Below are 14,070 nucleotides of genomic sequence, written 5' to 3' on the forward strand. Positions count from 1 at the left end.
TTTGTTTATTGACCGTGTGTCTAGATGATCTATCCATTTCTGTAAGTGGAGTGTTAAAGTCCCCTGTAATTGCCACATTCTTATCAATAAGGTTGCTTATGGTTGTGAGTAATTGTTTTATATATTTGGGGGCTCCTGTATTCGGCACATAGACATTTATAATTGTTAGCCCTGTGATTGTTATACAATGCCCTTCTTCATCTCTTGTTACCGCCTTTAATTTAAAGTCTAGTTTGTCTGATAGAAGTATGGCTACTCCAGCTTTCTTTTGGCTTCCAGTGGCATGATAAATAGTTCTCCTTCCCTTCACTCTCTGAAGGTGTCCTCAGGTCTAAAATGAGTCTCTTGTAGATAGCAAATAGATGGGTCTTGTTTTTTTATCCATTCTGATACCCTATGTCTTTTGGTTGGCGCGTTTAGTCCATTTACATTCAGGGTTATTATAGAAAGATACGGGTTTAGAGTCATTGTGATGTCCGTAGGTTTCATGCTTGTAGCGATGTCTCTGGTACTTTGTCTCACAGGATCCCCCTTAGGATCTCTTGTAGGGCTGGTGTAGTGGTGACGAATTCCTTCAGTTTTTGTTTGTTTGGGAAGACCTTTATCTTTCCTTCTATTCTAAATGACAGACTTGCTGGATAAAGGATTCTCGGCTGCATATTTTTTTTTCTGTCCATCACATGGAAGATCTCCTGCCATTCCTTTCTGGCCTGCCAAGTTTCAGTAGAGAGATCAGTCACGAGTCTTATAGGTCTCCCTTTATATGTGAGAGCATGTTTATCTCTAGCTGCTTTCAGAATTTTCTCTTTATCCTTGTATTTTGCCAGTTTCACCATGATATGTCGTGCAGAAGATCGATTCAAGTTCCGTCTGAAGGGTGTTCTCTGTGCCTCTTGGATTTCAATGCCTTTTTCCTTCCCCAGATCCGGGAAGTTCTCAGCTATTATTTCTTCAAGTACACCTTCAGCACCTTTCCCTGTCTTTTCCTCCTCTGGAATACCAATTATGCGTATATTATTTCTCTTTAGTGTATCACTTAGTTCTCTAATTTCCCCCTCATCCTCCTGGATTTTTTTTATCTCTCTTTTTCTCAGCTTCTTTTTCCATAATTTTATCTTCTAGTTCACCTATTCTCTCCTCTGCCTCTTCAATCCGAGCCATAGTTGTCTCCATTTGATTTCTCAGCTCGTTGATAGCTTTTTTTAGCTCCTCCTGGCTGTTCCTTAGTACCTTGATCTCTGTAGCAAGAGAGTCTCTGCTATCCTTATACTGTTTTCAAGCCCAGCGATTAATTTTATGACTATTATTGTAAATTCACTTTCTGTTGTATTGTTTAAGTCATTTTTGATCAGTTCGTTAGCTGTTGTTATTTCCTGGACGTTTTTCTGAGGGGAATTCTTGTGTTTCGTCATTTTGGATAGTCCCTGGAGTGGTGCGGGACTACGGGGCACTTCCCCTGTGCTGTCTTGAATAACTTGCGTTGGTGGGCGGGGCCGCAGTCAGACCTGATGTCTGCACCCAGCTCACCGCTGGGGCCGCAGTCAGACTGGTGTGTACCTTCTCTTCCCCTCTCCTAGGGGCGGGACTCACTGTGGGGTGGCGTGGCCTGTCTGGGCAACTTGCACACTGCCAGGCTTGTGGTGCTGGGGATCTGGTGTATTAGCTGGAGTGGATCGGCAAGGTGCACGGGGGCAGGAGGGGCAGGCTCAACTCACCTTTCCTTCAGAGATCTGCTTCGGGAGGGGCCCTGCGGCACCAGGAGGGTGTCAGACCCGCCCGAGGGACGAGGGACGAGGGACGGATCTGCAGAAGCACAGCTTTGGGTGTTTGCGCAGTGCAAGCAAGTTCCCTGGCAGGAACCGGTTCCCTTTGGGATTTTGGCTGGGGGATGGGCGAGGGAGATGGCGCTGGTGAGTGCCTTTGTTCCCCGCCACGACGAGCTCTGTCGTCTGGGGCTCAACACCTCTCCCTCCCGTTGTCCTCTAGGCCTCCCGTTCTCCGAGCAGAGCTGTTAGCTTATAACCTTCCAGATGTCAAGTCCCGCTTGCTGTCGGAACACACTCCGTCGGGCCCCTCTGTTTTGCCAGCCAGACTCGGGGGCTCTGCTTGGCCTGCGGGCCGCCCCTCCACCCCGGCTCCCTCCCACCAGTCCGTGGAACGCACACCGCCTCGCCGCCCTTCCTACCCTCTTCCGTGGGCCTGTCGTCTGCGCTTGGCTCTGGAGACTCCGTTCTGCTAGTCTTCTGGCGGTTTTCTGGGTTATCTAGGCAGGTGTAGGTGGAATCTAAGTGATCAGCAGGACGCGCGTGAGCCCAGCGTCCTCCTACGCCGCCATCTTCCCAGGGTCCCCCTGTCCATTTTTTTTCTTATTGGGTAGTTCTTTCCTTGTTTATTTCTAGAAATACATATTTATGCTGTAAATTTTTGCATATATCTCCAGACTTGAGGCTTGTCTTTTACATGCTTTAAGGCGACTTATGATGAAGAATGTTCCTGATTTAGTGCCATCATATTTATCTCTCTACTTGATGGTATGGGGAGAATTGTTTTTTCTAAGTCCATCCTGCCCCTTTGCTGATATCTTGGATCCAGTCACAAAGACTTGGGTGAGTCCTTCACTGAAGCATTTCCATTCCTGTGTCTTCTCTACCCCATGCAGAAATGAACCTGCCTGTTCCATTTATCATAAAAGTGTTTGAAGATAAAAGTGCCCGGTATTTTATTTATGAGTCCTCTGTGGGTATGATGTTTTCACTGACGCTATGAATAATACTCATAATTCCAATATTCTCACAGGTCCTTATTCAATCAAAAATAAAATACAATCATTGGATTGGATTAATTAAGGTTCAAGAAGGCAGGTATCCCTGGCAATGGCTGGATGGCTCACCCTTATCTCAGAAGCTGTAAGTTTTCATTTCATGGCTTTGCTCCCTTTCCTGCTCAGTAACGGATTGGTAGATTATTGGTGAAGAAGAGGAACAGATCCTTGGGGACTTAGGGAATATCGTTCATTCCATTTGATCTCGCTTCTTAGATCGGCAACCGAATGCAAATCTGAGACCTCAAGAGACCCAAAGAGCATGACTTATTCCATGTTCTTTAATGAAGGTCCTGCCAAACCCAGTGAAATGACATTTTGCTTTTGTATCTTGTATGTTATGATACAAGCACGTCCACAGATATGGTTGCAGGAAATGGTAAAAAGGTAATGAGGAGAGGAAAGTGGCTACAGCCAGCCTCCTCTGTACATGAAATTTGTACCTGTTTGCTTGGTATCATTCGAGAACAACAACAACAAAAGAGCTTTTCCAAAGGAGTCATTTAGTAATCTTGCAGCTTTAATGTGGTGTTTAATATCATACATGTTATTGTCTAGCACAAGTCCACAAGAATTTCTGGTAGCCCTGTTTCATTAATAAATCCCATGGGTTTGTCAGTTGATGTCTATGAAATGAGTTTAGAAAATGAAGAAAAGTGATCCGTTGTAACTAAATCTAGGTAGCATGGGGGCCAGTATGAGAAACATGGGCTACTTAGCAGGCTGTTTATTGATGGCGCACAATGTGCCAGGCACCCTTCTAGCCACTGAAGCTATAGTGGTGAATGAAACACTCTACAGTCCTCTGCCATTGTGGATAGTACATTCCAATGCAGGCTTGATGGAGCTCTTGGTGATGAGCGACGACAATCTCAATGTGCCAAGTGAATTACATGGCACATTAGGGGGTGATACATGCTATGGAGTGATGTGAAATCTCTTCCTTTTTGCTATAGTGCAAAGTGTCTTTTGTGTATGAAGGAAAGAGGGAGAGGTTTCACTGCTTTCAGTGGAGTGGTCAGGACAGACTCCTTGAGAAATGAAGTTCGTACAGCATGTTGAATGAGCAGGGCATGTGGATTAGCTGATACAAATGCATCCCAGCAGTAGGAGTGTCCTTAGCATCCCTGAGGAAATAGCAAGAGGGCCTGGGATGCTGGAGCAAGGGGAACGAGGTGGGAGAGAAGTAGGTCAGAGAGGGAGTGACGATGAGAGCATGTAGGGATCAGAAAAATGTAAGATCTTGGATTGGTTCATGAGGGTCATGAGAAGATATTAGAGGGTTTTAAGCGGAGGAGGGACAAAAGCTGGCTCCTGCTTTGGAGACGCACTCTGGACAGTCTGTTGAGCTGAGATGGCCATGTGGCCAGATTCTACACTTGTTCCAAAGATGTGTGTGAGACGGACAAATCAGGGATGGTGTCAAGGGTTTTGGTCCAAGAGTGGTAAGAATGACGTTCCCATGCACGCTAATAAGGCATATTTGGAATTCAGTTTTAGATACAATATTAGTAAAACTGTTAAGCATTTAGGTATGTACAGGGGTGTCGCATGGGCCTTGTGATAGATGATCATGCCGATCAGGTGAGAGGTCTGTGCCTGGGTTGCAAATGTTGTGTGCAGCAGTGACTAGACAGTGTGACAAGTGCGAGGTTGGGTTGGTTCTCGGGAATCGAAGGGCCGAACCCTCGGACACCCTCATGTTTAAGGTCATGTTACGATAAGGGGACAAGAGGATAACCAGAAAACATCCCCGAGAAAAGTGTTTCAAGAGACAGAAGGAAACCCATGAAGGGGCAGGGAGGGCAATGGAACCCCCTACAAAGAAGTCCTACTGAAACAACAGCTGAATGTAAAAAGTTGGGGACACCTCCATTTTATTTCTTGAAATGGTTACTTCCCATCAGATTCATGAAGATTTGGGTGAAAATTAAAACTAAGAAACGTTTTTTTTTTCTGGACAGTGTAGCCCAGACTTCATATTTAAAATCCAGGTTCCTTATTCTCATTGCCCAATTTCACCGACGTCTAATGCTTCGTTTGGTGTGGAAGACATTAGGCTCAGTGGAGAAAAAGTGCACACTATTTTAAGGGCAAATCAGCACCGTTTTTGCTCAAAGTGAGGCTAGCAGTGGAATTGCTTGCTCTGGGCACATCAATCTGAAGTATAGGCACTTGGAAATATGTTTATATGTAATTTCAGTGTATCACTTCATACCCATTCTTTATATGATCACTTCCCAGACGTGTCAGGAGTCTTAGGAGCATATTTCAAGTGTATATGTATAACTCCCTCTACCTCACAGTCTACACTACCCTTTGTACTTCTTCACTAGTTCCAATGGTCCATTGGCAACATTTCATTAGGCTTAGAGACAATTATGCTTCCTGATCTTAACGCTCTATGTCCCTCTCAACATTTGTAAGGCCATTGAAATAACTGCACATATGTTTTCAATTTGTGATAAATTTTGCCTGAGAAATGTCTTTCTAAAATGAATTTATTTTCTGGTGCAGGAATTTCCAACAGAGTTTATCTCATGTGAAATGTGGACACCTGAAACCATCAAATATTTACAGTGCTGATTGTAGTAAAAGCTTCCGTTACATTTGTGAAAAGGAGTTCTCTGGCCCTGATAATTAAAGAAGCGCTGTGATCAAATGTTCACTATTTTCATTCTTTAACAGCTGTAAGGAAAAACAGGGTATTCACTCAAATTAGTCAACTATGCATGGCGTATGAAAGATTATGATCTTTCACACATCCCTCAGCATGGATAAAAGAGTACATTTTAGAAATAGTAAAATCAACCATCCAGGAATGAAGCTTCTTTTTTTTTTTTTTTTGAAATTTCAAGAACCATTCCATCAGAGAATGTGAGAAAAGTTTCAGTGTAAGACTTTACATTTAAAATATAACTAAAAGATCTTGATTCAAATAGGTAGTGACTACATTTGCAATGTTCACAGTATAAGAGGTCCTAAACGATGAACACAAGCTCCCAACCATCTTGTCCTCTATTCACCTGGTTGCCACCTCAGAGGCACAACATGTAACTGGTTTATATAGTATTCCAGAGGTATTCTAGTAAAGTACAAGTATACACAGGCCGTCTGCTAAACAAAATGTTATGTGGCTACAAACGACAGTAACGATCCTTTATGTTTCTGTTGAAAATGTACCACGCGTGTGTTCCATATCAGTACATAGGTAGCTGCATTACTTGTATAAATTTCTGCAAATGTTACACTGATAAATGTTTTATTTCCAATGGATGTTTAGGTTTGTCCCAGAATTTTAGAATTGTGTGGATGAAAGCACTTTGTACTATTTTACTTGCCATAGAGCATATATATAAGGTAAATGTCTAGCAGTGTCTTTTCTGTGTCAAAATGTGTCTGCATTAAATTTGCATAGACGTTGAATATTACAATAGATGCTCTACCTCTCTATCTGCAGTCAACAGCATTCAAGAATTCCTGCTTCCTCTCTTGGTTACCACTGCAACGTGTTATCAGTCTGTTTGGTTTCGCCAATAAAATCTTCACCAGTTAAAAAAAATCTTTATTTGATTCACTTCAATTTATGATGTCCTGTTATTGTGTCTCTGAGCACCTGTTTATGGTATTTCTTTTCATTCTGTCCGTGTCTTTGTGGATTAAAAGCACAAACGTAAGTTGAGCAAGAAAAAAACCCAGACACAAAATCACTCCTCCTATAACATTCCAGTTATTTATAAGGTTCTACACCAGGTAACTCTAACCTATGCTATTAGAAATGAGGACAAAATTTCCTGCCATATGGAGTATTCCTAAAACGAATAGTAATGGGAAATGACTAGTCTTTACCATGGTGCAACGTTATGCTTGGAAAGAAACCATGTCCAAGGTGCAACTCAGGTGCTGATAATATGGGGTGTAGTAATCTCGGTGCTGGTTACAGGGTGTTGTAGTGATCCCTTGGGCTGCCGTGACAACTACCACAACCTGGGTGTCTTTGAACAACACACATTGATTTTTTCATTGTTGTGGAGGCAAGAAGTTTAAAAGTGAGGTGGCAAGGTCAAGCTCCATTTGAAACTCTTTAGTTTAGTCCGTTGGAGTAAATTCTTCCTCCCCTCAGATTAAGTCATGAAGAAAATTTAAAAAATGTTTTTGCCGTTGTTTGTTCTAAAGGATAAATTTGGCGTAGTTTGAACTGGATTAGAGCAAATCATCAAGAGATCAAAATATGTGGAGGCAGTTCGTTCGGTGTTCACAGGGAAAATGCTTACATTGGAAGCAGCTTTTCCAATCAGGAATCACAACTTCTGCCTTGAGAAAGTAGAATAAGGAAAAGACACAAAACCCAAATCAAATAAAGGTGGAAATCACAAAATGAAGAGCAGAAATAAGTGAAGTTGGAAATAAAAGAAATAATAAAACAAATATAACAGTGAGTTTTGCAAAAGCCGACGACGGTGATCAACCTCCAGCTGGACCGATCAAGAATAGGCCTAAATGACCAATTTGAAGCGTGAATGGACAGATATTGAAGGATTTACTGATGATTATAAGGGAACATGATGAAGAATTTTTTGCCAATGAATTCTAAAACCTAAAAGACATTGATTTCTAGAAAAAATTGATCTTTCAAAACACGCTTAAGAAGAATTTGATAATTTGAACTCATTGTATGTCCAGATAGAGTTATTCAATTTGTAGTTAAAACAATCCAGAGAGGACCCCAGATGGGTTGTCTGGTGCATCTGAATTCTAGTAAATACTGAATAAAGAGTCAAATTTAAAAGGGGAAATAAACGTGATCCAGAAGACAGAAAAAAATCGAAAATGTTCCATCTTTTTCTGTGAGGCCAGTGTTACTTGGATAGTGAAACCAGATAGCCAAGAATCCACAGCCCATGTGCACAAAACAAGCAAAAATTCCTAACAAATAGTTAGTTGCACATCGAATTGCACGGAACAACTTATTGAGAAGATTATACATCATGATGGAGTGGGGCTAATTCCACATGTGCAAGATTAATGAATTGGGGTGATTGACCTGAATGATAGGCTGAGGAAGGAAAACCACGTGATAGCCGTGTAGTGGTAGTAGATGCAGGCAAAGCACCCCAAAGTCGCCATCATTTCATGATAAATCGTCTCAGTAAACTAGGAATAAGTAAAGTAGGCATAAGTGAGATTTTCCTCAATATGATAATGACATTAGAAAGAAACAAACCCTCCAGTTAGTAATCTACTGAGCAGCGAAAGATTGAGTGCTTTCCTTTAACACCGGTAAAGAAGCAAAGATATCTGGACTCATCACCCCTCTTCACCATCCCAAGGGAGGCCATTTCAGTTCAGTAAGCAAGAAATAAAAAAGGGATACAGATTGGAATGCAAAAAGGAACGACACCCATTTGCAAAGGACATAATTGCCAACATAGAAAATCCCAGCGTTTCGCCTCATTCCTCCTAACACTAATATGTGAGTTTAATTTGGTTCCAGATCAAGGACAGTATGTGAAATTCAGTAATGTGTCTATGTGCTAAAAATAAGCTATTGGAAATTGAAATAAACAAAAAAACCATTTACGTTAGTATTGTCACTTGCTAGACCCCAAGATGTGACCTTTACTGCCCACCAGCTTATACTCACCCACCTTTTCCCCAAATTTTTCCTTAAGCAAATCCTCTTACCGGTGTCTCTCTTAACTCTGGCAAGTGGAAAGCAATACCATCCCTCAAACATAGTGACTGTCTTGACAAAAACTTTCAGCCTGCCCAGATCCCCCGGGGACAGTTTGAGTGTCATCCTGACTCACACCTGCTCAGATGGACCATGGAGTGACCTCTAGAGTGATTGATGATACCTTTACCCCATTATAATTCTAAAATCTCTACCCAAGGAGGAGCACGCGCCTTGTCACAAGACTTATTTACACAACACACGGTGTGCGTGGAGGCCTGTTTCCTTGAGGTGCATGTGTGACCTCATGCCCTCCTCTACCTATGGTGACGTGGATCCTCTTTTTCATCCTAATTCAAAACAAAAGGAGGGGCTCCCGGGTGGCTCAGTCTGTTGAGCGTCCCACTTCGGCTCAGGTCATGATCTCATGGTTTGTGAGTTCGAGCTCCGAGTCAGGCTCTCTGCCGACAGCTCGGAGCCTAGAGCCTGCTTCGAGTTCTGTGTCTCCCTCTCTCTCTCTGCCCCTCCCCGCCCCTGCTCACACTCTGCTTTCTCTCTCTCTCTCAAACATAAACATTAAAAAATTTTTTTTCATATGAAAAAAGGAACCTATTCACCGTTGCTTCGGGAGTCATGACTTTGGAAGTTACTGCCCACGATCTCATTTGTTGCAAATAAAGTTTCCTTTTTGTGACACCTCACATGGTGTAGTTCCTTTCTGTGACTCACCAAGGAGCAAACTCATGTTAATTTGGTTACAGTATCACAGTAAATTAGTGTATATCTGCCAAAATGTATGTGCCATCTATGTGCTGAAAATTATGAAGTACTTATAAGAGAAATTAAGACAAGTAAGTTGATAACTACACTATCTATGGTCCTAGATGGGAAGCTTCAAAATGGTTATGATTTCTCCAAGTTGATCGAGGATTAAGTCAATTCAAATCCGAAACCAAGTAAGATTTTTTCTTTTTGGTCGTCACCTACATGCTGATTTTACTTTTTTAAATACAGGTTATTTTTAGGACAATTTTAAATGCACAGAAAGAAATTGCAAAGATAGTACAGAGTTCCCAAACACACTGTACTCTTATATTAACATGCTATCTTAATGGTGTATATTTGTTACAATTCAGAAACAAAAGTGATATATCTTTTTATGATTTAACATGCATAATTTACTCAGATTTTCTATTCCAGGATCCCATCCATGTTACCACAGCACAGTTAGCTGTCATGTGTTCTTAAGTTCCCCCTGGGTGTTACAGATTTTCCTTGTTTTTGATGATGTGGATAGTTTTGAGGAGGACTTTCTAGGTACTTAAAAAATATATCCTTCAGTTGAGATTGGTCTGATATTTTTCTCAGGCGTAGACCGGTGTCATATATTTGGGGAGGAAGCCCACACAGGTCCAGAGTCACTTTTACCACATTGTATCAAGAGCGCGTGCTATGAATATGGCCTGTCACTGTTGATGATAACTTTCTTCAGTCCGGTACTATTTGCCAGGTGTTCCATTGTAAAGTTATTCTTTGTTTTCCCTTCCATATGATTCTGTAAAGAGTTTTTGGAAGGAAATCATTATGTGCAGTGCGTACTTAGAGAGCGAGGAGTTATACCCGTCTCCTTGAAGCAAGAGTAGAATGATACCTGGAGCTGTATTTGGAATTCTGCATGCAAATTTTGTCTCATTGCCCCCATGTATCTATTTGATCAATTCTTTTATCCTGGTATGGGCTGATGGATATTTATTTTTTATTTCGGTTTATAGTACAATGGTACTTTATTTATTTTGCCATTTATTTTGTTGCTTAAATTGCTGTTGCTTTAGCCATTGGGAATTCGTTCGTCTGGTCTCTCGATCCCTTTGACCACCCAACATTATGTTAAGTGCTCCCCTCTTTTCCAGCAGCACATATGCTCCAGACTCACCTTGTATAACTCCTACCTCTGACTAATAATCAACCATTTCTTCAAGGAGCCCAGATTCCATTAACTGGGTATTGGAATTCTAATAAAACGATGGCCACTACCTGAACTTTTCTTTTTAAAGAAGATTTTCACCGCAAATTCGAGAAAGAACAAGGTAGGAGCACTCATTCTCCCATGCTTGAAGACTAGCACAAGGACACAATAATCAAGATATTTGTAGGGCACCTGGGTAGCTCAGTGGGTTAAGTGTCTGACTCTTGATCTCAGCTCAGGTCGTATCTCAGGTTCATGAGTTCAAGCCCCACACTGGGCTCCACGCTGAGCATGAACCCTACTTAAAAGATACTGATGAAAGAAGATAGATACTCAGATCAATGGAACAGGATAGAGAGTTTAGAAATAGATTCAGAAATAAATGGTCAGTTGGCTTTTGGCAGAAGCACCAATGATATTTCAATAGGACAATGTTGCTTTCAGCAAGTGATACGGGAATCATTAGACACTTATATGCAAAAACTTAAAGAAAGGAATTCACGCCATCACAAAAAAATTAACTTGACGTGGAGTGTAGAATTCAATGTAAACTTACAGGTTTTAGAAGACCGCATGGGAGAAAAAAATTCAACCTCAGGTTAATTAAAAGTTTCTTAGGACAGAAGATGGCAGAACAGCATGGAAGTTTTTTGTGTGTCTCGTGTCCATGAAATAGAGCCAGACCAACACTAAACCATCCCACACACCTAGCAAATTGACTGGAGGTTAGTACAACAATCTGCACAACCGGAACCCAGAATTCAGCAGGTACGTGGCGCAGAGAGGTGAACTTGGGGAACGAGAAGCCATGGGAAGGGAGGTGCTTTTGTGGGTGGAGAGAAGGTGGAGACTGGGCAGGGGGGGATGAATGCAGGAAAAGCACCCCTCCCCCAAAGCAGCTGGAGAGAAAGTGGAAAATTGGAAATAGCCACGGGGACTAAACTAAAAAGGGAGAAAGGAGAGGGTTTATATTCCATTAAGACTGTAAGCAAGGGAAGCACAAAGTCTGCAACTCTGCAGCTCGATACCTGGTGGTGCTCTGGTGGGAAGGGCGAATCCCCGGGAACAGAGTAGGGGCCGGGAGGTCCTCGGGCTACACGGAGAAAAGCAGTTCCACTGCTGGAAGGACATTTGGTAGAGACTGTTGAAGCCACTTGGTCCCACTGGACCCCAGAAAACGGCCACATTCGCTGGTGCTGGAACAAGGTCGTTCAGGGTGAAGCCTGGTGCCAGATGTGTTGTGAATTTCCATAATCCCTGAAAAGCTGCTGCTACACTATCTCACGAACTTTTTATTATTATTATTATCTTTTTTAATATGAAATTTATTGTCAAATTGGTTTCCATACAACACCCAGTGCTCATTGCAACAGGTGCCCTCCTCAATGCCCATCACCCACTTTCCCCTGCCTCCCACCCCCATCAACCCTCAGTTTATTCTCAGTTTTTAAGAGTCTCTGATGGCTTGGCTCCCTCCCTCTCTCACTTTTTTTTTCCTTCGCCTCCTCCATGGCCTTCTGTTAAGTTTCTCAGGATCCACATAAGAGTGAAAACATATGGTATCTATCTTTCTCTCTATGACTTATTTCACTTAGCACCACACTCTCCAGTTCCATCCATGTTGCTATCAAAGGCCAGATTTCATTCTTTCTCATTGCCACGTAGTACTCCATTGTGTATATAAGCTACAATTTCTTTACCCTTTCCTCAGCTGATGGATATTTAGGCTCTTTCCATAATTTAGCTATTGTTGAAAGTGCTGCTCTAAACATTGGGGTACAAGTGGCCCTCTGCATCAGCACTCCTGTATCCCTTGGGTAAATTCCCAACAGTGCGATTGCTGGGTCATAGGGTAGATCTGTTTTTAATTTTGACGAACCTCCACACTGTTTTCCAGAGCGGCTACACCAGTTTGCATTCCCCCCAACAGTGCCAGAGGCTTCCCGTTTCTCCATAACCTCGCCAGCATCTAAAGTCTCCTGGTTTGTTCATTTTAGCCACTCTGATTGGCGTGAGGTGATATCTGAGTGGGGTTTTGATTAGTATTTCCCTGATGAGGAGCGACATTGAGCATCTTTTCACGTGCCTGCTGGCCATCTGGATGTCTTCTTTAGAGAAGTGTCTATTCATGCTTCCTGCCCATTTCTTCATTGGATTATTTGTTTTTCGGTTGTGGAGTTTGGTGAGCTCTTTATAGATTTTGGATACTAGCCCTTTGTTCGATATGTCATTTGCCAATCTCTTTTCCCATTCCCTTGGTTGCCTTTTAGGTTTTTGATTGTTTCCTTTGCTGGGCAGAAGGTTTTTGTCTTCATAAGGTCCCAGTAGGTCATTTTTGCTTTTAATTCCCTTGCCTTTGGCGATGTGTCAAGTAAAAAATTGCTGTGGCTGAGGTCAGAGAGGTTTTTTCCTGCATTCTCCTCTAGGGTTTTGATGGTTTCCTGTCTCACATTCAGGTCCTTTATCCATTTTGAGTTTGTTCTTGTGAATGGTGTAAGAAAGTGGTCTAGTTCCAACCTTCTGCATGTTGCTGTCCAGTTCTCCCAGCACCATTTGTTAAAGAGACTGTCTTTTTTCCATTGGATCTTCTTTCCTGCTTTGTCAAAGATGAGTTGGCCATACGTTTGTGGGTCTAGTTCTGGGGTTTCTATTCTATTCCTTTGGTCTATGTGTCTGTTTTTGTGCCAATACCATGCAGTCATGATGATTACAGCTTTGTAGTAGAGGCTAAAGACTGGGGCTGTGGTGTCTCCCGCTTTAGTCTTCTTCTTCAAAATTACTTTGGCTATTCGGGGTCTTTTGTGGTTCCATACAAATTTTGGGATTGCTTGTTCTAGCTTCGAGAAGAATGCTGGTGCAATTTTGATTGGGATTGTATGGAATGTGTACATAGCTTTGGGTAGTATTAACATTTTAACAATATTTATTCTTCCAATCCATGAGCATGGAATGTTTTTACCATTTCTTTATGTCTTTTTCAAAATCCTTCATAAGCTTTGTATAGTTTTCAGCATACACATCTTTTACATCCTCGGTTAGGTTTATTCCTAGGTATTTTATGCTTCTAGGTGCAATTGTGAATGGGATCAGTTTCTTTATTTGTCTTTCTGTTGCTTCATTATTAGTGTATAAGAATGCAACTGATGTCTGTACATTGATTTTGTATCCTGCGACTTTGCTGAATTCATGTATCAGTTCTAGCATACTTTTGGTGGAGTCTATCGGGTTTTCCACCTATAATGTCATGTCATCTGCAAAAAGTGAATGCTTGACGTCATCATTGCCAATTTTGATGCCTTTGATTTCCTTTGTTGTCTGATTACTGATGCTAGCACTTCCAACACTATGTTAAACAGCAGTGAGGAGAGTGGACGTCCCTGTCGTGTTCCTGGTCTCAGGGGAAAGCTCTCAGTTTTTCCCCACTGAGGATGATATTAGCTGTGGGCTTTTCATAAATGGCTTTGATGATCTTTAAGTATGTTCCTTCTGTCCCAACTTTCTCGAGGGTTTTTATTAAGAAAGTCTGCTGAATTTTGTCGAATACTTTTTCTCCATCGATAGACAGGATCATAAGGTTGTTATATTTTCTGTTATTAATGTGATGTATCA

This window comes from Neofelis nebulosa, chromosome 8, assembly GCF_028018385.1.
Source record: "Neofelis nebulosa isolate mNeoNeb1 chromosome 8, mNeoNeb1.pri, whole genome shotgun sequence".
NCBI classification, from domain to species: domain Eukaryota; kingdom Metazoa; phylum Chordata; class Mammalia; order Carnivora; family Felidae; genus Neofelis; species Neofelis nebulosa.